Source organism: Pelobates fuscus, chromosome 5 (genome assembly GCF_036172605.1).
Source record: "Pelobates fuscus isolate aPelFus1 chromosome 5, aPelFus1.pri, whole genome shotgun sequence".
Lineage (NCBI taxonomy): Eukaryota > Metazoa > Chordata > Amphibia > Anura > Pelobatidae > Pelobates > Pelobates fuscus.
In genome coordinates this window covers 359,687,860-359,709,949 of record NC_086321.1, presented here as the reverse complement: position 1 = coordinate 359,709,949, position 22,090 = coordinate 359,687,860, and positions in this window count along the sequence as shown.

The following is a 22,090-nucleotide window of genomic DNA, read 5'->3' as shown; positions in this document are numbered from 1 at the left end:
GAGGGTATGTAATATTGACATCCTAGATAGTGATGTACCGAACTGTCCGCCGGCGGACAGTTCCCGGCGAAATTAGCTTGTTCGCGTTCGCCGCGGCGGGCGGACACATGCGCAGTTCGATCCGCCCCCTATTCGTCATCATTGGGCAAACTTTGACCCTGTGCCTCTCGGTCAGCAGACACATTACAGCCAATCAGCAGCACTCCCTCCCTTCCACACCCTCCAACCTCCCTCCCAGCATCCATTTTCGATTCATTCGGAAGATGCATGCTTAGTGAGAGGAGGGAAAGTTTAGCTGCTGCTGATTACATAGGGAAATTGATAGCTAGGCTAGGGTATTCAGTGTCCACTACAATCCTGAAGGACTCATCTGATCTCTGCTGTAAGGACAGCACCCCAAAAAGCCCTTTTTAGGGCTAGAACATCAGGCTGCTTTTTTTTTTTCCTGTGTAATGTAATTGCAGGTGCCTGCCTGCCAGCCTGTGTGTCAGGCTCACAGCATATACTGTGCCCACTTGCCCAGTGCCACCACTCATATCTGTTTTAACAATCGGTTAAGCTTTACATTTACAATAAATATTTTTTTTCACTGTAATAGAAGAGCAGTTGTCTGCCTGCCAGCTTCTGTGTGAGGTTGGATGCCTTGCCCATTTGCACAGTCAGTGCCACCACTCATATCTGTTTTAACAATCGGTTAAGCTTTAGATTTAAAATAAATAATTTTTTTTCACTGTAATAGAAGAGCAGTTAGTTGTCTGCAAGCATCTGGGTGTCAGGCCTACTTCAGCGTGTGCCCTGCACAACCCTGCCAGCGTGCTTTGACAGTTGCCAATCATATCTGCTGTCTCTTTAGCGTGCTTTTACAAAGAAAAAAGGTTTCCAGTGTAAGCTAATAGCAGCCAGTCAGTGTCCTTCAAGCGGCTCTGTCAGGCCTTCCTTCAGCGTGTGCCCTGCACAACCCTGCCAGCGTACTTTGACAGTTGCCAATCATATCTGGTGTCTCTATAGCGTGCTTTTACAAAGAAAAAAGGTTTCCAGTGTAAGCTAATAGCAGCCAGTCAGTGTCCTTCAAGCGGCTCTGTCAGGCCTTCCTTCAGCGTGTGCCCTGCACAACACTGCCAGCGTGCTTTGACAGTTGCCAATCATATCTGGTGTCTCTTTAGCATGCTTTTACAAAGAAAAAAGGTTTCCAGTGTAAGCTAATAGCAGCCAGTCAGTGTCCTTCAAGCGGCTCTGTCAGGCCTTCCTTCAGCGTGTGCCCTGCACAACCCTGCCAGCGTGCTTTGACAGTTGCCAATCATATCTGCTGTCTCTTTAGCGTGCTTTTACAAAGAAAAAAGGTTTCCAGTGTAAGCTAATAGCAGCCAGTCAGTGTCCTTCAAGCGGCTCTGTCAGGCCTTCCTTCAGCGTGTGCCCTGCACAACCCTGCCAGCGTGCTTTGACAGTTGCCAATCATATCTGGTGTCTCTTTAGCGTGCTTTTACAAAGAAAAAAGGTTTCCAGTGTAAGCTAATAGCCAGTCAGTGTCCTTCAAGCGGCTCTGTCAGGCCTTCCTTCAGCGTGTGCCCTGCACAACCCTGCCAGCGTGCTTTGACAGTTGCCAATCATATCTGCTGTCTCTTTAGCGTGCTTTTACAAAGAAAAAAGGTTTCCAGTGTAAGCTAATAGCAGCCAGTCAGTGTCCTTCAAGCGGCTCTGTCAGGCCTTCCTTCAGCGTGTGCCCTGCACAACCCTGCCAGCGTGCTTTGACAGTTGCCAATCATATCTGGTGTCTCTTTAGCGTGCTTTTACAAAGAAAAAAGGTTTCCAGTGTAAGCTAATAGCAGCCAGTCAGTGTCCTTCAAGCGGCTCTGTCAGGCCTTCCATCAGCGTGTGCCCTGCACAACCCTGCCAGCGTGCTTTGACAGTTGCCAATCATATCTGGTGTCTCTATAGCGTGCTTTTACAAAGAAAAAAGGTTTCCAGTGTAAGCTAATAGCAGCCAGTCAGTGTCCTTCAAGCGGCTCTGTCAGGCCTACTTCAGCGTGTGCTCTGCAGCACTGTTCCAGTGCACATTGCCAATCATATCTGGTGTCTCTATAGCGTGCTTTTAAAAACAAAATTTGTTTTTCACTGTTATAGATTGAATAGCAGTTACTTGTCTTCAAGCGGGTGTCTCAGGCCTACTTCAGCGTGTGCTCTGCAGACCTGTGCCAGTGTGCTTTGACAGTTGCCACTCATATCTTGTGTCTCTATAGCGTGCTTTTACAACCAAAATTTGTTTTTCACTGTTATAGATTGAATAGCAGTTACTTGTCTTCAAGCGGGTGTCTCAGGCCTACAGTGTGTGCTCTGCAGAACTGTTACAGTTCACATTGCCACTCATATCTGGTCTCACAGTAGCTTGCACGCATAGTACCACTAATCCCCCAAAAAATGACAGGCAGAGGCAGGCCACCCCGCAGGGGCCGTCGTGGTCGTGGTGCTGTGATTCCCTTTTGCCATAGAATAATGCCCAGTTTTCAGAAGCCACGTACCCTGAACTTGAAAAGTTCTGAGGACATAGTTGACTGGCTAACACAGGACACCCAATCTTGTACAGCCTCCGCTCGGAACCTTGACGCACCATCCTCCTCCAGCTTAGCTTCAGGCACCTCTCAAGATAGCACTCACCCGCCTGCCGCCACCACCAAAACTAGCACCACAGCCGCTTTACTTGGTATGTCAGAGGAGTTATTCACACACCCGTTTGAAGAAATGAGTGATGCGCAACCATTATTGCTAGAGGATGTAGATAACAGGGATATGTCTCAGGCAGGCAGCATTAAACACATGGAGGTACGGTGTGATGATGATGATGTTGTACCCGCTGCTGCTTCCTTTTCCGAATTGTCAGATACAAGCGAAGCGGTTGATGATGACGATACGTCCATGGATGTCACGTGGGTGCCCGCTAGAAGAGAAGAAGAACAGGGTGAAAGTTCAGATGGGGAGACAGAGAGGAGGAGGAGGAGACCAGTTGGAAGCAGGGGGGGGGTCGTCGCAAGGAGCTAGTGGCACAGTCAGACAGCATGCATCGGCACCCGGGGTCAGCCCGACAGCACGCCAATCAACGCATGCTCTGTCCACCACCAGAATGCCGTCATTGCAGAGCTCAGCAGTGTGGCATTTTTTTTGTGTGTCTGCCTCTGACAACAGCGATGCCATTTGCAACCTGTGCCAAAGGAAACTGAGTCGTGGGAGGTCCAACACCCACCTAGGTACAACTGCTTTGCGTAGGCACATGATCTCACATCACAAACGCCTATGGGATCAACACATGAGTACAAGCAGCACGCCTACTCTAAGCCGCCATCCTCTTCCTGGTCCAGCATCTTCAGCCACGTCAACCACTGCTGTCCTTCTTGCCCCCTCTCAACCATCCGCCACTCCGTCTCCCGCCTTGAGCAGTTCCCGCTCATCTGCCCACAGTCATGTGTCTGTCAAGGACATGTTTGAGCGTAAGAAGCCAATGTCACCAAGTCACCCCCTTGCCCAGCGTCTGACAGCTGGCTTGTCCGAACTATTAGCCCGCCAGCTTTTACCATACAATCTGGTTGAGTCTGAGGCATTCAAAAAATTTGTAGCTATTGGGACACCGCAGTGGAAGGTACCCGGCCGGAATTTCTTTTCACAAAAGGCAATCCCCAACTTGTACTCGATTGTGCAAAAGGAAGTCATGGCATGTCTGGCACACAGTGTTGGGGCAAGGGTCCATCTGACCACTGATACCTGGTCTGCAAAGCATGGTCAGGGCAGGTATATCACCTACACTGCGCATTGGGTAAACCTGCTGACGGCTGACAAGCAAGGAATGCGTGGCATTGCAGAGGAGTTGGTGACACCGCCACGAATTGCAGGCAGTCCTGCTGCCACCTCCTCTACTCCTCCTACTCCATCCTCTTCCATAACCTCCTCGGCTGAGTCTTCTTGTGCCGCTGCTTCTTGCTCCACATCAACGGCACCCCCCCCCCAGCTCCCCAGGTACTATTCCACATCCCGGATACGGCAGTGTCACGCCGTCTTGGGTTTGACTTGCTTGAAAGCAGAGAGTCACACCGGACAAGCATTCCTGTCTGCCCTGAAAAGTGGCTGACTCCGCAGCAACTGGATATCGGCAAAGTGGTGTGTGACAACGGAAAAAATTTGATAGCGGCATTGAAGTTGGGCAAGTTGACACATGTGCCGTGCATGGCACATGTGTGTAATCTGATCGTACAACGCTTTGTGCATAAGTACACAGGCTTACAGGACGTCCTGAAGCAGGCCAGGAAGGTGTGTGGCCATTTCAGGCGTTCCTACACGGCCATGGCTCACTTTGCTGATATCCAGCTGCGAAACAACATGCCAGTGAGGCGCTTGATTTGCGACAGCCCTACACGTTGGAATTCAACACTCCTAATGTTCGACCGCCTGCTCCAACAAGAAAAAGCTGTTAATGAATATTTGTATGACCGGGGTGCTAGGACAGCCTCTGGGGAGCTGGGAATTTTTTTGCCACGTTACTGGACGCTCATGCGCAATGCCTGTAGGCTCATGCGTCCTTTTGAGGAGGTGACAAACCTAGTCAGTCGCACCGAAGGCACCATCAGCAACATCATACCATTTGTTTTCTTCATGGAGCGTGCCCTGCGAAGAGTGCTGGATCAGGCTGTAGATGAGCGTGAAGAGGAAGAGGAAGAGTTGTGGTCACCATCACCACCAGAAACAGCCTTATCAGCATCGCTTGCTGGACCTGCGGCAACGCTGGAAGAGGATTGTGAGGAAGAGGAGTCAGAGGAGGATTGTAGCTTTGAGGAGGAGGAGGAGGAGGAGGAGCAAGACCAAACACAACAGGCATCCCAGGGTGCTCGTTGTCACCTATCTGGTACCCGTGGTGTTGTACGTGGCTGGGGGGAAGAACATACCTTCAATGACATCAGTGAGGAGGAGGAACGGGAAATGAGTAGCTCGGCATCCAACCTTGTGCAAATGGGGTCTTTCATGCTGTCCTGCCTGTTGAGGGACCCTCGTATAAAAAGGCTGAAGGAGAACGACCTGTACTGGGTGTCCACGCTACTAGACCCCCGGTATAAGCAGAAAGTGGCGGAAATGTTACCCAATTACAACAAGTCGGAAAGGATGCAGCATTTGCAAAATAAATTAAAAAGTATGCTTTACACAGCGTATAAGGGTGATGTCACAGCACAACGGGAATCTAACAGGGGGAGAGGTGGAAGTCATCCTCCTCCTCCTCCTCCCACGACCACGCCGGCAAGGACAGGATGCTTTAAAGATGTGTTGTTGATGGAGGACATGCGGACCTTTTTAAGTCCTATGCATCGCCACAGCCCTTCGGGATCCACCCTCAGAGAGCGACTCGACCGACAGGTAGCAGACTACCTCGCCTTAACTGCAGATATCGACACTCTGAGGAGCGATGAACCACTTGACTACTGGGTGTGCAGGCTTGACCTGTGGCCTGAGCTATCCCAATTTGCAATAGAACTTCTGGCCTGCCCCGCTTCAAGTGTCCTGTCAGAAAGGACCTTCAGTGCAGCAGGAGGTATTGTCACTGAGAAGAGAAGTCGCCTAGGTCAAAAAAGTCTAGATTACCTCACCTTTATTAAGATGAATGAGGGATGGATCCCGAAGGGACTGACACTGGGCGATACATTCGATTAAAAAAGGCCTGATGAGATGAGCTGCCTTGGGCTAAAAATTGTCCACACGCTGCTGTATTTTAGCTCTGAATGACGTTTGACTTGCGTGACTTATCCGCCACCAACTAGGGTTCAAGCCGCCATGTTTTAGGGCACTTTCTGCCTGTGAAACAAACATCAATTTTTCTGGACGCTGCTACAGCAGCGGCTGCAACAATACCAAATTTTTCAGGCATGTGTACATGCCTAATTTTTAGGCCCACTGGTGCAAGTGGACTGATTACAATTACAGGGCCTCTAAAGAGTCCTGTATTGTTATTTGTCGTCACTACCTTCCCGCGTCGGGAGTGGGTCATTTGCGTCCCTGCTGCCTTCCTTGCATGTGGTAGCTGTTTGTCAGGGATTTGTCAATCCATATCTGCCAAGTGACCCTATGTAGGGGTAACAGTCCCTATTCTGCTCTGTGTCAGTGTGTATCATGGTCTCTGTGGACAAGGAACAGTCTCTATTCTGCTCTGTGTCAGTGTGTATCAGGGGTTTTGAGGACAGGTGTCAATCCATATCTGCCAAGTGACCCTATGTATATCTGCTGTCAGTACACAGGAAAAGTTTAAATATTTCTTGTTCTACGTTCTCTGCAACTCCACGCACCGACTCATCCAATACGTGAAGATCTGGAGTTTCTCTGACTCTCCTCAGTAGTGTATCAAACAGAGTCTGCACTGTGTTAACACGGACATCTTCAGGACATAACTCAACTATTTGCAGATAGGCAGTCTGCAGCTTCTCTTTTTCACCTGTTCTCTTCTTTCTCTTATGCGTATTCTTGTCTATATGCAGGTGGTCTCTTGCCTTTCTTTTAACCAATTCGTTCCTTCCATATGGTTTCAAAAGATCTCTGGCATCATTACTTTCAACGCAAATAACGTCATCATAGTTAGTCTTCTCATTATTCACCGGGAAGAGAGTGTTTGCACTGACTACCCACAGCATGCTCTTGCCATTGCCTACTCCACCTTCAACGACAGGGTGCAAGTACGAAGGAGAAGGATCATTCACTTTATTATCTGTCTTTATTTCACAAGTAGTGCCTGGAACATCCTCATGGGTCACAAGATGTAAATATGGACTAATGTCAACCCCAGGGTCTGGAAAATCTAAAGAGTCCTGTATTGTTATTTGTCGTCACTACCTTCCCGCGTCGGGAAGATTTCTTGCACAGGGCGCCCAAAGGCCTAAGGCTGGCCCTGTGCATGGGTCAGTGGCTCTGCACCAGACTTCCCTCCAATTGATCAAAGTTAAAGGATTTCAAGTGGACTGATTACAATCACAGGGCCTCTAAAGAGTCCTGTATTGTTATTTGTCGTCACTACCTTCCTGCGTCGGGAAGATTTCTTGCACAGGGCGCCCAAAGGCCTAAGGCTGGCCCTGTGCATGGGTCAGTGGCTCTGCACCAGACTTCCCTCCAATTGATCAAAGTTAAAGGATTTCAAGTGGACTGATTACAATCACAGGGCCTCTAAAGAGTCCTGTATTGTTATTTGTCGTCACTACCTTCCCGCGTCGGGAAGATTTCTTGCACAGGGCGCCCAAAGGCCTAAGGCTGGCCCTGCGCATGGGTCAGTGGCTCTGCACCAGACTTCCCTCCAATTTATCAAAGTTAAAGGATTTCAAGTGGACTGATTACAATCACAGGGCCTCTAAAGAGTCCTGTATTGTTATTTGTCGTCACTACCTTCCCGCGTCGGGAAGATTTCTTGCACAGGGCGCCCAAAGGCCTAAGGCTGGCCCTGTGCATGGGTCAGTGGCTCTGCACCAGACTTACCTCCAATTGATCAAAGTTAAAGGATTTCAAATGGACTGATTACAATCACAGGGCCTCTAAAGAGTCCTGTATTGTTATTTGTCGTCACTACCTTCCCGCGTCGGGAAGATTTCTTGCACAGGGCGCCCAAAGGCCTAAGGCTGGCCCTGTGCATGGGTCAGTGGCTCTGCACCAGACTTACCTCCAATTGATCAAAGTTAAAGGATTTCAAGTGGACTGATTACAATCACAGGGCCTCTAAAGAGTCCTGTATTGTTATTTGTCGTCACTACCTTCCCGCGTCGGGAAGATTTCTTGCACAGGGCGCCCAAAGGCCTAAGGCTGGCCCTGCGCATGGGTCAGTGGCTCTGCACCAGACTTCCCTCCAATTGATCAACGTTAAAGGATTTCAAGTGGACTGATTACAATCACAGGGCCTCTAAAGAGTACTGTATTGTTATTTGTCGTCACTACCTTCCCGCGTCGGGAAGATTTCTTGCACAGGGCGCCCAAAGGCCTAAGGCTGGCCCTGTGCATGGGTCAGTGGCTCTGCACCAGACTTCCCACCAATTGATCAAAGTTAAAGGATTTCAAGTGGACTGATTACAATCACAGGGCCTCAAAGAGTCCTGTATTGTTATTTGTCGTCACTACCTTCCCACGTCGGGAAGATTTCTTGCACAGGGCGCCCAAAGGCCTAAGGCTGGCCCTGCGCATGGGTCAGTGGCTCTGCACCAGACTTCCCTCCAATTGATCAAAGTTAAAGGATTTCAAGTGGACTGATTACAATCACAGGGCCTCTAAAGAGTCCTGTATTGTTATTTGTCGTCACTACCTTCCCGCGTCGGGAAGATTTCTTGCACAGGGCGCCCAAAGGCCTAAGGCTGGCCCTGCGCATGGGTCAGTGGCTCTGCTCCAGACTTCCCTCCAATTGATCAAAGTTAAAGGATTTCAAGTGGACTGATTACAATCACAGGGCCTCTAAAGAGTACTGTATTGTTATTTGTCGTCACTACCTTCCCGCGTCGGGAAGTTTTCTTGCACAGGGCGCCCAAAGGCCTAAGGCTGGCCCTGTGCATGGGTCAGTGGCTCTGCACCAGACTTCCCTCCAATTGATCAAAGTTAAAGGATTTCAAGTGGACTGATTACAATCACAGGGCCTCTAAAGAGTCCTGTATTGTTATTTGTCGTCACTACCTTCCCGCGTCGGGAGTGGGTCATTTGCGCCCCTGCTGCCTTCCTTGCATGTGGTAGCTGTTTGTCAGGGATTTGTCAATCCATATCTGCCAAGTGACCCTATGTAGGGGGAACAGTCCCTATTCTGCTCTGTGTCAGTGTGTATCATGGTCTCTGTGGACAAGGAACAGTCTCTATTCTGCTCTGTGTCAGTGTGTATCAGGGGTTTTGAGGACAGGTGTCAATCCATATCTGCCAAGGGACCCTATGTAGGGGGAACAGTCTCTATTCTGCTCTGTGTCAGTGTGTATCAGGGGTTTTGAGGACAGGTGTCAATCCATATCTGCCAAGTGACCCTATGTAGGGGGAACAGTCTCTATTCTGCTCTGTGTCAGTGTGTATCAGGGATCATTAGGATAGGTGTCAATCCATATCTGCCAAGTGACCCTATGTAGGGGGAACAGTCCCTATTCTGCTCTGTGTCAGTGTGTATCATGGTCTCTGTGGACAGGGAACAGTCTCTATTCTGCTCTGTGTCAGTGTGTATCAGGGGTTTTGAGGACAGGTATCAATCCATATCTGCCAAGTGACCCTATGTAGGGGTAACAGTCCCTATTCTGCTCTGTGTCAGTGTGTATCATGGTCTCTGTGGACGGTGAACAGTCTCTATTCTGCTCTGTGTCAGTCTGTATCATGGTCTCTGTGGACAGGGAACAGCCTCTATTCTGCTCTGTGTCAGTGTGTATCAGTGGTTTTGAGGACAGGTGTCAATCCATATCTGCCAAGTGACCCTATGTAGGGGGAACAGTCTCTATTCTGCTCTGTGTCAGTGTGTATCAGGGGTTTTGAGGACAGGTGTCAATCCATATCTGCCAAGTGACCCTATGTAGTGCACTTTGATAAAGACCTACACGGTCGAAACGCGTTAGTGCAATATTTGGGAGATCCCACTATATGCTGTGCAATAAAGTTTTTGTTCCTGTATTTTTGGACTCGGTTTTTATTATTTAAAAACAAAGGAATCCTGACAGAGAAACAACTCAACCAGCTTTTCCAGCATTGCGGTCTCCAGGAAATTATTATAAGGCGTTTAAAGTCTGAGCCGCTATCTAAGGCTCAGCACCACGTGAGTGGATAAACCTTTTATTTTAATACATTTAAATTGGTTTTACAGGCTATACTATGTCTTATATTTAATATTTTTAGGAAATTCAAGACAGATGGTAATATTGCCTGTTTTATATATTTTATATTTTGGTGTATAATTTTATGCTCTCACTATTCTATTTGAAAATACAGGAGTACACTAAAGCCTTCTCACTTAAGGTAGATGCAAACTCCATGAAATAACTCCATCATATGGAAATCCCATTTAAAAGAGCGAGGTATATATTAGGGCAATATCTGTGATATTTATGGTAGAATAACATGAATTATAGAGCCTGCCACTCCTGGCTCTGAGATATAGGAACTTGGTACATATTAGGGCAGTACAAACCACAAGTGGTATGAAACAGAGGTGAGAGCCAGATAGAGGATAAATCATACCATTTATATAGTACTATTAAAACAAATGAGTAAAAATAAACTCTGAAATGGCTAGGTCCTGCAACATTGTTTAATTGAAAAGGAGAACCTTGCCAGTAAGGCTTACTCTTGCTCTGTTCGATGGTCCATGAACTAACCATGAGCTTCAATCTAAAATTAAGTTATTTTAGATGTGACTAAAAAGGAGGTGACACATAGATTAGGAGATAATTGCTGCTGATATTAAGCAGATGCTGATTCATTCTTTAAATCAAATTAAAATAAGTTCAATTTACAGAGCAGGAGATATAAACTTTTAAAGCAAGCTACATCTGATTTAAAATGAAACCATTTGTGTTTTCAGGCAAGTTGTATCAGTCACAGCACGGAAAGGTGTGGCTAGGGCTGCATAAACCAAAATAAATGTGATTTAACTCCTAAATGGCAGAGAATTGAGCAGTGAGACTGCAGAGGCATGATCTATACACAAAAACAGCTTCATTGAGCTAAAGTTGTTTTGGTGTCTATAGTGTCCCTTTAATCCCTCATCTCACACATATCAGATTCTTGCCCACATATTAAGGGTCCCATAGACCCCCATATTATAATGTATTTATCCCCATCCACATGGGACCGAAGAATTAATGGGTAATGAGAGGTAGAGGCATTTCAAACACAGTGAAGTAAATATTAACCCCTTACTTGCCACACATTGGATTAGGAAAATGGATTAGTTCCTCCACATAGGTAAAAGGGGTTCTCTGGACCCTTAAATTCATATTCATTTATTCCATATGCAAGAGTTCAGGAGTTGATCAAAGGAGCAGGTTCACAGCCATGGGTGTTCACTCACTGTATTATAACATGAGCCCTAATACATTTAGCCTGTGCTGTGACAAAATATGAGGGACCATATTGTGATGTAGCCTCCTGATTGACCAAGATACCCAAGTTTCTTACATTTTATTTATTTATTTTCGTAACTATTTGCATGCTTCAGGAAACTGCTCTGGAATCATTGGGGGGTGGGGGGGGAGGGGGGAGGATTCTTGTGCAATTCTTCAACAATTCAAAGCTATCCGAGATCTTTTAAAGCTGATTCTAAAGAACTATCATTTTAGCCAATTGGTATATTTCGAAGTATAGTAAATTTAGTGAACCGATGACAAAATTATACCACCGAATATGACCTGAATGAAAGAGTTATTCACTAAGCCCTGCAATAGAGTTTATTTAATTCTGATTCACCTACCTTAACCGTGGTGTCAAATCATACAATGGGATCTATTCACTAAATTGGGGACTTAAGAGAATTGCATCTTTTAATATTTTTTTAGACCAATATATTCTCCAATTCAGACATGTTACCAACTTGCAGGTTCAAGTGCGAATTCAAAGTGAATTCAAAGTGAATTTCAAACTACCCGATCTGGAAACAATTCTTTAAGTCAGCTATGCATTAATTCGGTCTACTCTGACCTGAAATTTTAAATTCACGTTAAAGGGACACTCCACTGCCAAAATACTAAAGAAAAGTCACTGTTTAGGAGATATATATCAAATGAAAACGTGCATGCATTTTCAATGGGGTATATCTAAAAAAGCTTGAAAAATCTATAGATCTCTTGTCTGCTGCCCTTGCAAACCATCCCATTCTACACCCTCCCCCCAGACTGTCTGTGGCTGTCCAATCACAGACAACCAGTCCTGTTACTTCCTGGTTTGGTTAGCTCAGTGGATATTAACTCAAGAGGCAGCAATTGCTCAAAGCACCTGCCTTGTAAAGACTTCTCATCAGGGCCGGATTAACATAGGGGCTGATGGAGCTGCAGCTCCAGGCCCAGGCCCATGGAATAGGCCCATTGATTTAAAAAAAAAAAAAACACACTACTCTTAGGGATTCCACCTGGCTTTTATTTTATTGCCACAGCCAGTATTTTAGGCTGCCTGGCTGGTTCCAATATTACAATGATACTGGCAATACAAATGCTGGTATTTTTCTCAGTATAAACAAGAGATTACTATGCAATACCAGCACTGGCCAGTAGGGGTCGCTGTGTATGGAGAGAGGCAGGGATAGGAAGTTCCAGCATATCCCTCCCTGCCTATCTCTAATCACTGATCCGCAGGGGAGCAGCTACAGAGAGTCCAGACAGCAACTCCCACCCTGCAGAGACAGCCTACAGCTCAGGGAAGTAAGGGATGGGGGGAAAGGCTGCAAGGAGACATACACTGAGACACTAAGGGACATTGGGAGACATTATGACACAGAGACACATGGGGACACAGAGTCCCCATGTCTCTCAGTGTCCCCATGTCTCCCAGCCAGTGTCCCTGGCGTCTCAGTGACCCCTAGTCTCCCAGTGCCCCCAGTCTGCCAGTGTCTCACTGTCCCCATGTCTCCTAGTGCCTCCATGTCTCCCAGTGTCTCATTGTCCCCATGTCTCCAAGCTAGTGTCCCTAGTGTCTGTGGCCCTGGTGTCTCAGTGTCCCCATGTCTCCCAGTGCCCCCATGTCTCAATGTCCCCATGTCCCCCAGCCAGTGTCTCTAGTGTCTGTGTCCCTGGTGTCTGTGTCCCCATGTCTTCAAGTATCCCCTATTTTCCCAGTGTCCCCATGTGTCCCAGCCAGAGTCCCCTAGTCTCCCAGTGTCACTGGTGTCTCCGTGTCCCTAGGTCCCCCCGTGTCCCCAGGTCTCCCCGTCTTCCTAGTGTCCTAGTGACATGGGGAACTGGGATACATGGGGACACAGGGAGACATGGGGCATTGAGACACTGTGATACATAGGATCACTGGGAGACATGGGGCACTGAGACACTGATATATAGGAACACTGAGACCTGGAGTAATCAACACATTGGGGCACTGGGAGACATAGGGGCACTGGGAGGTATCCATCTATAAAGCAGAATCAAACTAAGTAGTTTTTTGGGTGATTTTACAGCATTTTCTCTTATGTCACTCCTTGTGATTTACATCATGTGATGTCACCCATACATATTTAATTATGCAAATTAGCAAGGCTGGTATGTTTTTCCAAGAAAGGTGGCAACCCTAACTACTTTTCACATACTCTTACTTAAGTATGGAAACTTAAGAGGGATGCATGGGAACAAAACTTGTGTGGACTGGCTGACAATGAATATAGTTAAAGGGACAATATAGTCACCAGAACAACTACAATTTATTGAATTTGTTCTGTTGAGTAGAATCATTACCATCAGGCTTTTTGCTGTAAACACTGTCTTTTCAGAGAAAATGCAGTGTTTACATTACAGCCTAGTGATAACATCACTGGCCACTCCTTAGATGGCTGTTAGAGATCCTTCCTGGGTCATGGCTGCCTAAAATGCATTTAAACATTCAGTATCTCCTCCCTCTGCATGCAGACACTGAACTTTCCTCATAGAGATTCATTGATTCAATTCATCTCTATGAGAAGATGCTGATTGGCCAGGGCTGTGTTTGAATCATGCTGGCTCTGCCCCTGATCTGCCTCTTTGTCAGTCTCAGCCAATCCTATGGTGAAGCACTGTGATTGGATCAGGCCACCACTTCTAATGATGTCAGCAGACTGCTTGTTTTTCTGAGTCTAACAGCATGCAGAGTTACAGCTTCAGGCTTGAATACAGTAATATGCTATATTAATGGAGGCATGAGGGGCCTAGGGGGGCTAGATGGTGGTGTTAACACTATAGGGTCATGAATTCATGTTTGTGTTCCTGACCCTATAGTGATCCTTTAAGGTAATGCAGACGTTGGTCTCTCTAACACTGTGGCATGTTCCCTTTCACTACATACCGCTTTTCTCTGTCCCAGACTATATACCATGAGCTTCTACCTGCTAGTAAGAAGGTAAGGAGACAAGTGGACAAGCGAGTGCTAGGGGACAGTCCCTAGAAAGCGTTGAGCGAGCGCATCATTAGATGCATTTATGCCAAGCTCGGGTGCTGTCTGCATAGTATGCCCTTTGTTGGCCAGCTGCATGATTGGCAGGCAGCCTGACATGCATTCATGCCAGGCTGGCCTAATTCTTTGGGCAGACATGTCCTCTTTTTGGGCATGTTCGCCCCTTTTGGCAGGTTACGTGATTTGTGTCAGTGGCAGACCCTTTTACCCCGCCCATTGACTTCCTGCTTGGCTGGACACTGCTGTTAGGGGTTATGGATTTGCTTGAAAGATGAAAACATAAATTAGTGAGAGATTAGCATAGGGTATGTGTTTTCTTATAGCTGCTGTTTTCTTTCTCTCCAGCACCAGATACATGACGCTTGGGAGTTTTTACTGTTTTTGGTCGATATGATCCTGTAATTAGGCCCGTCATAATTGTCAGCACCAGGCCCACTGGGCTCTTAATCTGGCCCTGCTTCTCATTGAGCTGCATTGGGAAGTCTGTGATTGGACAGCCACATAATGTCTGGGCGGGGTTAGAAGGGGAGGGTTTGCAAATGATTCAGATAAGAGATCTGCAGCTTTTGCAAGCTGCTTTTATATATATATATATCCCTAATGAAAAAAAAATTAATTATTAAATGCATGTTTTCACTGGGGATACACATACTAAAGAGTTATTTTTATTCTTTTTTTTGTGTTGATCATTTAACTGATTAATGTTTGTATCCATGTACCGATATTCATACAGCTAGAGTTGCTTTTATTTTAATCCCACAAGGATTCCAAAATCAAGCAACATCCTGCCATTGTCATCCTGCCAAGCTCAAGCCTTTTCCTCTACAAAGAAACAAAATCACTTTTTTTTTTACTTATAATGATTTTACTCTTAACATAATTTTCAGTTCCCTTTATAGGATATCAAGCAACGGGTGCGATTTTTTCTCTGTTTACAAGAACTGTATTTCCTCTAAATCCGTGGTCTTTTTAGTGAGGTCAATCCTTTGAGTGTTTCTCATGGTATCATGCTTACACTTTCAGTTAGTAAGTGTTAGCCACATGTAAAATGCATCACAGTGACTGCCTTGGGAATTTTTCATTTAACCCTTTTAGGACAGAAGCAATTGATTAAAACAAAATCAAAACAAAATCTGGAATTTGACTATATGTCTGTTAAACCATATAAGGGCCACTTAAAAAAGTTACCGGGTTAAATATAGGGCTTGCAAATTAAATTCATGGACTTTCTGCCTAGGTTGTCAGGCAGATCCCTCATATATATGGGATCTTCCTGACAACCTAGGCAGAAAGTCCATGAATTTAATTGGCAAGCCCTATATTTAACCAATATATATATAATCTTTATGAAATACTCATATTGACTGTGCTTGAATATCACTGATATTCCAACCCAGTCAAGAAATGTTCTGAGAAAAAATAAAGACTACTTTGATATGACCAGTTGCAGGGAATTGGCTCTGTCCATGGATGATCATCCGTAGACCTCAATGTTTCACCGTCTGGGGACATTGCAGAATTTGCTGACAGTGCAACTTTAATCGTGTTTAACATCAGGTTAAAACCATTTGGATAAAAACCCCAGACATGTCGACTGGTCAATAGCCAGAACACATCACCCACCCAATCAAACCGTTCCCACATGATTACGTGATTGATCTCACAGCCACTGATAACAAAAGGTAGCACAATAACCTAATTTTAAAGGGGTACATATATAATTTCTAAAAATAAACAAAAGTTATAAAATGTCTCCAATAGATGGATTTCATTATATTGGCTCTTTCAAGTGTAACATCAGTCACAATACTTATTTACTTCTGCACATCCATAATCACATTCTGCGGCGATCTAAAAGGTACAGATACAATATGGGTTTTACATAATTAGAGTCGCGCGTCTGCACTCTGATCCGGCGAAATTGAGCCATCTATTCTCTATGACAAGCCTGTGATTGGTCTGTGAGTGGCCTCTGTGACACGGAGTGTGGTAGGGGGGAGTCAATTATTTGAAGGTACAAAAGAAAAAGGACAAGTTGCCCTGGCTAAATGGTACTAAGCTAGTGTAAGTTACAAGTACACTTTTAATAATGATTAGATAAAAAGTTGAAAAATAAATGAATAGTGTAAACATAGAATTAGTGATACTTCCTATAGAACCGAATCCAGCCACAGTGAATCCAGGGTGGGTGAGAGATGGCGAGACCCCGGCGCAGCTGCATCGCTGGAAGTGGGGTCCGCAGTGCTGATGGTGTCGGTTGGAGTGCGCTGAGTCCTCAGAAAGTGCTAGGAGCATCGATTGGAAGAGGTACTCGGACGGAGTGCCAGCGGTTCGTCACAACGAGCATTACTATTTTCTTTTTACCATCACTACAATTGAATAATATTAAAGTGCTTTTTCTTAAATTGAGCTCTGGATCTGTCCCTGTTCTTGATAACATTAGTTAATTGCTGAAAAACCCCAACTCGGCTTATACTCGAGTCAATAGTCTGTATTATGGAAATTTGCATTGCCATAATACAGACTGGGGCTGCAGAGATGTAACTTACCTCTCCTGCAGCTCCTGTCAGCTCCCTCCTCCTCTGCGCAGTCCGTTCAGCACCTCGGTCAGCTCCCAGTGTAAATCTCGCGAGAGCCACGGCTCTCGCGAGACTTACAGTGGAAGCTGACAGAAGAGCTGAACGGACGGCGCGGAGGAGGAGGGAGCTGACAGGAGCTGCAGGAGAGGTAAGTTACAGCTCTGACAGCCCCCTCTCCCCCCACTGAACTGCCAATGCCACTGGACCACCAGGGAAGGAGAGCTCCCCTCCCTGCCATGTATCAAGCAGGGAGGGGGTAAGAAAAAAATATATGATAATAATAAAAAAAATAATATTAATTAAATTTAATAATAAGAACTAATAATAAAAAATATATATTAAAATAATTAAAAATAAAAATAAAATTGCCCATCCCCCACCAAGGCTCTGAAACACACACACACACACACACACACTGCATTCATACAGACACGGCACTCATACACACACACACTGCACTCATACACACACACACTGCACTCATACACACACACACGGCACTCATACACACACACTGCACTCATACACACACACACTGCACTCATACACACACACTGCATTCATACAGACACTGCATTCATACAGACACTTCACTCATACACACACACTGCACTCATACACACACACTGCACTCATACACACATGCTGCACTCATACACCCACGCTGCACTCATACACCCACGCTGCACTCATATACACCCACGCTGCACTCATATACACCCACTCTGCACTCATATACACACACGCTGCACTCATATACACACTGCACTCATACACACACTGCACTCATACACACACTGCACTCATACACACACGCTGCATTCATACACACACACTGCACTCATATACACACACGCTGCACTCATATACACACTGCACTCATACACACACTGCACTCATACACACACACTGCACTCATACACACACGCTGCACTCATACACACACGCTGCACTCATACACACACACTGCATTCATACACACACTGTAAAATAAATATTCAATTAATATAATTTTTTTAGGATCTAATTTTATTTAGAAATTTACCAGTAGCTGCTGCATTTCCCACCCTAGTCTTATACTCGAGTCAATAAGTTTTCCCAGTTTTTTGGGGTAAAATTAGGGGCCTCGGCTTATATTCGGGTCAGCTTATACTCGAGTATATACGGTAAATTTAAACAATTGGTCGTTCTGTCGCTTTCTCTCTCTAAATTGCTCAATAGGTCTGCTAAGGGCTAAAAAATAGTAATGTTTATTTATAGTTACAAAAAATAGATGGGTTGTTCCAGAATACTGGAATCACCCTAAGATACAATCCTTGTATGGCACAAATTCCCCGCCATACCGTATCTCGAGTATAAAAACCCATGACTTGGATAAGAATCGACGCGCCATGTGGGAATAGCGTACTGAGGGTTCTCGTTCTGAGGAGGGCATAATGTTTGAAGCACTACAAAGGTTATAGAACAGAAAGGAGGAAGCAGAGAGAGAGAGAGAGAGAGAGAGAGAAAAGAAAAAAAATTCAACATCAAACATATCTCCCTTGTTACGTGAATCACACCATTTTTATGTATTTTATAATCAATTTTAAATTTGGGTTGTGTTACACCTATTAATCTAATATATCTATCTTTATATTTGTTATACATTCCATATGATGTAGATATGTGCGATTCTTTATCACTGCGCCATACTTTCTTATGTTATCTTCCTATCCTAAATATAACTTTCTTTTATTGTGGCCTTGTGTATAAATATAATTGTGACTCATTTGTTGCGTTACATTCAGCTTGAATGTGTGCTTTCTCAATCCATTACTGTATTCTGTGTGTGTCATAGCGTCTGGTTTTCATTTTATCTTAATTTCCCTTGTTAATTAGTCTAGTGTTACTTCCCCGTTTTCTTCTTTCTCTAATATTTCTCTCTTTGCTTTCATGGCCTCTTCCTTTTTTATCCACCTTAATTAAGTTTGGTGTCGATGGTACCAATTTTTTTTTCCGGATAGATGGATCACGGTTTGTTTGTTGGATGGTCATTAGTACCATTTCTGATTTTATTTGAGATTAGTCAGCTTTTTAAGTCTTCTGCTCGTTAAAAAGGTATAGTCCTTCCTTCATGTAGTGCTATTAGGATCTGCATGGGAAAACCTCACCGATATTTAATGAAATATTTTCAGTGCTTTGTATTTTTCATATTTTTCGGCACAATTATTCTCAGTATGTGCGTCATAAGTTTAAAAGAGGCACAGCAGATCAATACGTCTCTTGGCAGATGATCTGCGACACAGGTTTATTCACTCTATGACATCTCTCTATCATGGGAATTTTGGTGTCCCATTCCACCTCCAGATGTTTGATGAAATCCTCTATGTCTCCAGGTCTTTTTCCCTTTACAATTTTAGCAAATCATATCTTCGGAATCTATTCATAAACAGGACATCAGGTCACTCACTAAAGCGGCACTGTCCTCTCTCCCTCTCTCAGGATCTGTTCTCAGTTTCTTCCTATCTAATCTAGTGCTCTTTAAAACATAAGACAAAGTAGGGACTATTTGTCTTATATATTTTTCCTACGCTTGACCAGCTTTACCGAATAGTGAAAGGACAGAACGCCGGCGAAACTACTGAATTTCACCCTAACAGAATGAGAACAGTTTGTTCATTCATGTTAGGATGACATTCGGTACTTTTAGGTCGGTTTGAAATTTCATTCAAATAAATGAAATTCCGATCCGATCCGTGCTGCGGCTTAGTAGATAGCTCCCTAATTCCCACGGCATTAGGGAGCTATCTACTAAAAGGCTGAAAGACCAAGATTGGTCTTAATACTAAATAAAGATTACTTAGTATTATTAATTAATCTGCCCCTACTCGCTATATCGCGAGTATGGGCATGTCTAGTAGCGTGGTGGTTCACTGTTGTAAAATATAAAAAATAAATTAAGCACCCCCCCTCCCAATAAATGCCCACATGGTGGGGCATCTCTTAGTAGCAAGGGGGACATAGTGCCCCCCCAAACCCCCACCTGTGGCCCGAGAGTGGGGGCTATTCAACTAAATGGGGGATGTAGGGTCTTCCTTGGCCCCCACCCATGAGAGGTGGGTGACCTAAAGGGCAATGGGGGGGACCTATTGTAGTATTGGGTGGGGGCAAAGGGGGACCCTATGTCCCGCATTTAGTTGCATAGCACCCCCTCATGGGGCATGGGTGGGGGCTTGGGGGGGTCACTATGTCCACTCCGCTAGTTAATAGATGCCCCACCATAGGGGACATTTGTTGGAAAGCGGGGGTGATGCTTTTCTTTTTTACAAAAGTATTTCTTACAACTGCTCACTGTTTAGTAGACATGCCCCTACTCGCGGCATAGTGAGTAGGGGCATTTGGGAGATTTCAATCTCCCTTATGCTAATATTGACCCCTGCCGCTTCTATTTTTACATATTACAATGAGGGAGCTCCGCGCCGGTAGCTCCCTCATTGTAATAAACTGAACGAACAAACAAACGAACATCGATATTCGGTGTTTGTTTGTTCGTCTGAAATTTCTATTCATTCCTTCATCTTTATGATGAATGAATGGACGAAATTCCCGTCCGACTTTCAGACAATAGCAAATGCCTAAATGCCCGGGAATTTCATAGCATTTTCTAGTGTGGGAAGATAACGTGTCCCACAGAGACTTCATCTGCCCAACAAAGATGGCGGCGCCCAGGACCTAGGTCTGGGCACGAAATTAAGATACAAAAATAAAAAGAAATATAGGGAGCTTAGAGGCATGTGAAGGTGACTAGGTGGACAATTCGATGTAGTGGAGTCGGGAAGTGGGTTTAAAAAAAACTGGATTGGGCCATGACAGTGCCACTTTAAGACAGTAAAAACAATATGGACATAGAATTCTCTGCCTGAAGACGTAGTTTTATCAGAGTCTATACAGATGTTTAAACAGCAATTGGATACATAATTGAAAACACCTAATATTTAGGGATATAATTTTTAATTAGTGCTGTAATAGCTTCTTGATCCGAGGAAAGATCTGACTTCCATTCTGGGTTCAAGAATTATTTTTTTTCTAGTTTGTTGCAAAATTGGAAGCGCTTAAGACTGGGTTTCTACCGTCTTTTGGATCAACAGCAAAAAAACATTTGAGAAAGGCTGAACTGGATGGACGCATGTCTTTTTTCTGCTATGTAACTATGTAAAAAAAAATCTACTTCCTTTCGGTACTTGATGACATTATTAATATATAAAAAAATAGTTTTCAGTTGACATCTCTCCTTTAAATTTAACTGATAAAAGGGGGGTGGTCAGTACCAAGTACCAAGATAGGGGCTCTCAATTGCAAGATAAAGAGGTGTTGACTTTTACATTTAATTTTCAAACCTCAACCTTAAATACATATCTGTTAAATATAGTGGATAATTAAACATGCCCTCCTTTGAAATATAGAACTATTTTATTATTGACAGATGTACAGGAGCACAAGAGCACCTTGTTTGTGCCTGTCCTGTTATACGCCTCTGAAATGCGTAATAATTGTGTTGGTGCATGGAAAATGCCTGTGGTGAACCTTTAATTAACAATTTCCTCCATGTGACACACAATTAACTTGGGGTTATTGATCCACATTAACCACAGCTTAGTAAATTGTACAAAGTATCCAGTGTCTCGAAAGGCTTTATTGGAAAAGTACAAACAGAAATAGAAAAGGAATGCAGCGCTTTAATAGTAAAGAATGTGAATATCACCTTTTTATATGTAAGGGAGGAAATTCTCACTTAGGTCCCAAATGAGTAGAGCTCTATAAAAGATAATCACAACATTGATTGCAGATGGTAGATAGCAAAAGCATATATAATATATATATATATATACAGTTGCAAGAAAAAGTATGTGAACCCTTTGGAATGATATGGATTTCTGCACAAATTGGTCATAAAATATGATCTGATCATCATCTAAGTCACAACAATAGACAATCACAGTCTGCTTAACCCCTTAAGTCCGGCGGACGTATATTTACGTCCTTTTAAAAGCGGCTCTAAACGCCGCAGGACGTAAATATACGCCCGCCGTTTTTTTTTTAACTTACCCGGTCGCCGGTGGTCCCACGCCGGCGATCGCGGTTGGGGGGACTCCCAGGGAGCCCCCCCGCGTCAGATCTTCCTCCTCCGGTCCCTCCTGGTCATGTGAGAGTGAGGTCCTTGCGAGGACCTCACAATCACATGGCCGGTATAGCTGGCTGAGGCATTGCCAGCAGGGGGACCAACTGTAATGACAGTTGGTCCCCCTGCTGGCTGGAAATCAAATAAAATTAAAAGTTAAAGTTAAAAGTGTAAAAAAAATAAATATATATATATACTTAGATCATATATATATTATATATATGATCTATACAAACTGCAAATGTCCCGCACTCAATGTACCGGTCTTGTGCTTGCC